The sequence below is a fragment of the Rhinopithecus bieti genome, unplaced genomic scaffold, assembly GCF_001698545.2.
Source record: "Rhinopithecus bieti isolate Rb0 unplaced genomic scaffold, ASM169854v2 scaffold_6149, whole genome shotgun sequence".
NCBI classification, from domain to species: domain Eukaryota; kingdom Metazoa; phylum Chordata; class Mammalia; order Primates; family Cercopithecidae; genus Rhinopithecus; species Rhinopithecus bieti.
This window is the reverse complement of record NW_016804934.1, coordinates 38,760-42,643: the sequence shown is the minus strand read 5'-3', so window position 1 is coordinate 42,643 and position 3,884 is coordinate 38,760.

Below are 3,884 nucleotides of genomic sequence, written 5' to 3'. Positions count from 1 at the left end.
AAAAAAAAAAAAGTAAAGGTCCCAGAAAGGGTCATCATGAGGGACTGGGGTCCTTTGGGGTCTGCACATGGAAGCCAATTTTAGAGATTCATTGTGTTTAGCAACTATTTTTTGGGCCCCCTCTCATGTGTCAGGCCCTCTGCTTGCCTTTGGAGGTGAGGAGATAAAATCGGAATAAGTCTCTGTCTTCAGGTGGCTCATGAGGGTGGTGAACAGTTGTGTGAACAAGAGTTACCAGGGAGGACAAGGGGGCTACGGGTCAAGTGAAGTGGAGATGTGGGAGGGAGGGACAGCATGTGGGTCTGTCTGACAGAATCAGCAAAGTCTTCCCAGAGGAGGCAACCTCTAACCAGGGTTTTGAAGGATGAATAGGAGTTCACTGAGAGTCCAAGGGAAGAAAAGGCATTCCAGAGCACAGCACAAACAGCATAAGCCAGGGCACAGAAACAGCCTGGTGTGCACAGGACAGGAGGGGACAGTGATGGGTGCTGGCTGATGACAGGATGCCACTAGGGAGTGGCAGCAATACCAGGGGAGGCTTGGGTGGGACTGGATCACCGAGGGGCTTGTTGGCCATGCGAGGAGTCCTGTAGGTGATGGTGGCACCAGGGAACTCAACCTGGGCCTCCTCAAGGTATCATGTGGGGCCCTGCCATGCTGCTCCTCTACTGGGTGTGGGTGGCTTGAGGGCCTCCAAGCAAGCGGCCGGAGGATCCCAGGGCAGGCCTCACCCTGCTTCCTGCCCTGCATCTCACTTCCTGTTTGACTGACTTCTTTAAAGTGGCCAGAAGGGAACATTAAAAACCCTCCTCCTAAGGCAGGGCTAGAGGGAGAAGAGAGCCCATCTGGGCTGGGCCTATGCCTGAGGGCTCCGTTGGCCCCTTCTCCGTTCCTTTGCTCCCTTGACTGTATTTGTTAAACATTGATGCTGTAAGTATCCTCTGAGTATCTAGCGACATTGATGGTCTCAGAAAGAGGCCCTGCAGGATGAATCGTGGAGGGGAGGAAGCACTCCCAGCAGCACGTGCCAAGGCATGGAGGTGGGGAAAGAAAGGATGGGGTAGCTGTGGACATGAGGAAGGGGGTGCAGGGACTGGTGGTTGGTGCACTGGATCCTGCTAGGTTGGGAATCTGGACAGCTCCCATGGGCAGCAGAGACGCAGCAGAGGTCCGTGTGGCGGGAAGCGACAGGCTCAGATTCGTCTCCTCCACGGCAGAAGGTGGTGCTGAGGCAGCGAGGGACCCGACTTCCACTCTTACTGGCTCTGATGTTAAGTTCCAGGCCTTGGAGGAGGCTGTGCTTTAGGGACTAGGGCCTGAGCCTGAGCATAGCTTGCATCATTCTCCCAGTCCTGGGGGACACAGCGCATGGGATAAGGCAGGACACGGCTCTTCTTCAGAAAATTCCTCTGGGGCCTGCTTATCTGGAATACCTTTTTTGGTTTGTTTTGGTAACTTTGTTAAGCTTAGTAGCTTTTTTTGTTTACTTAGTAATAAGTTTTCTTTAGAGAGGTCTGGACGTGAGCCACTACAGTGATTACAGGACTGGAAACAAGGACTGAGAAGGGGCAGAGGAGTAAGGGTTTTTTAGCCAGAAAAGAAGAACCTCAGCAGGGCTGCCAGGAGAGGTTGTGCAGAATGTTCACTGCACAAGGGGGCAAGGGTAGGCTGAGATCCAGAGGAAGGGCTGCGTCTTATCTCAAGCCTGATGCCCTGGTGCTGAGATGTGTCTGTGGGGTGGGGTGGTGGGGAAGAGGTGATTCTTTTTCTTAGTCCAAAGAGAAATCTGGGCTCCAACCCCTGTCCTTTGAGGGTGGGACTGTGCAGAAGGAACACCATTTAAAGTTCATATTTTACTGATGAATTTACTTGCCCAAGATCACATAGCTGGGGAGTGAGTGTGCCAGATCCAAACACTGGCAGTGGCCCCAGAGTCCCTGGGCTTAACCAAAGCCTGACACTCTTTGTGCGCAGACACGGCACACATGGCCTTGTCTGTGTTTCAGTGGGTTGGACATCGGGGGTGGGTGGAAAAGAGGGCCCTTTTCCCAAGCAGAATGGAATCACCCACCTATTTTCTCTGAAGGGCTACAGGCATTTGTCTTTGGAAGTCAAACCTCCCGTACTGGGGGAGAGGAGACATTTTCCTATTGCTAATGATTTGGATCACCAAGGCTCTTACTGATCTGCCATACTGGGCTCCAATGAGATGTATTATCCCTATCACAAGGGCATAGCATTTGACTCATTTTCCACTCATGATGGTAGCCTCTCAGCAAGAGTGTATTATGCATTAGGTTCTGCGTTAAGCCTAGGCCTCAGTGGAAGATGCTTGTGCGGTCCATCCCATGGGTGGTGCCCTTGCCTTGATACAGGGATATTGAGTTCTTAACATGTTTTAATGAGTACCCATTAGGTGCTGAGATGCTGAGGTTGAAGGGATGGTCCTGACCCCAGGAAGCTTGGTCAGCAAATGAGAGTAAGGAGTTAGGGAACAATGAAATGTAAACTTCTCTTATCTTAGGGTTTTGAGCCTGTTTTTTTTTTTTTTCTCTGTTTTTGTTTGCTTTTGTTTTTTTTTTGTTGTTGTTGTTGTTGTTGTTTAAATTTCCATTTTTTTTGAGATGGAGTTTTACTCTGTCGCCCGGGCTAGAGTGCAGTGGCGTGATCACAGCTCACTGCAACCTCCACCTCCTGGGTTTAAGTGATTCTCATGCCTCAGCCTCCCAAGTAGCTGGGGTTACAGGTTTATGCCACCACGCCTGGCTGAGTTTTGTATTTTTAGTACAGATGGGGGATTTGCCATGTTGGTCAGGCTGGTCTTGAACTCCTGACCTCAAGTGATCCACCCGCCTCGGCCTCCCAAAATTGAGCCTGTTTTAAATAAAAGCGATATGACCTTTGCCTTAGAGCCTACATTCATTTTTCCCTCAGAGGGGAAGGAAGCTGATTTTTTTTTTTTTTTTTTTGAGACAGAGTCTTGCTCAGTCGCCCAGTCTGGAGTGCAGTGGCCGGATCTCGGCTCACTGCAAGCTCCGCCTCCCGGGTTCCCGCCATTCTCCTGCCTCAGCCTCCCAAGTAGCTGGGATTACAGGCGCCCGCCGCCACGCCGGGCTAATTTTTTGCATTTTTAGTAGAGATGGGGTTTCACTGTGTTAGCCAGGATGGTCTTGATCTCCTGACCTCGTGATCCGCCCGCCTCGGCCTCCCAAAGTGCTGGGATTACAGGTGTGAGCCACTGCGCCCGGCCAGGGAGCTGATTTTTATAAGCACTTACTGTGTGCCGTAAACTTTGCGGAATCCACCTCATTCAACCCTTACCACAGACCGTAAGGCAGATGTCACTGCTTCCGCTCACAGATGACAACCCCAGGCTCAGCAAACAGAAATGACTGACCTCTTGGCCTGCGTTCTTCCCACTGCCTCTACTACCCCACTGTGCTTTCCTGGCCTTGGGGCCCTCAGGTCCGTAATGGAGAGGCCCCCACACTGCCTGGGAAACGCAGAAGAGCTGGAGGGGTTTCTTCTCTGAGGATTCTGGTGTCAGGAGATGGCAGCCCAGGAACAGTAGACAGATGGATGAGACATTCTCCTTCTCACGCACTTATCCTACACGCCGGTCACTCTCAAAAGCACACCCCTAGGCACACTGGGGCTCACACTCTCTTGCACACATTGATTTTTTCACGTGCACTTGCATTGCCCTCTGGGCTTCTGCAGTCTCCTTCATGAAGCAGGGGTGGGTGGAGCAGGGGCTGCCGGCACTGATGGAGACTGATGATACTTGAACTCCCCTATGACAACTCACTCTCCAGCTGTCCCCGCCTCCCCACACCCCACCCCTAAACACACATGCACTGGGGCTGACAGCTATTTCCTCTCTC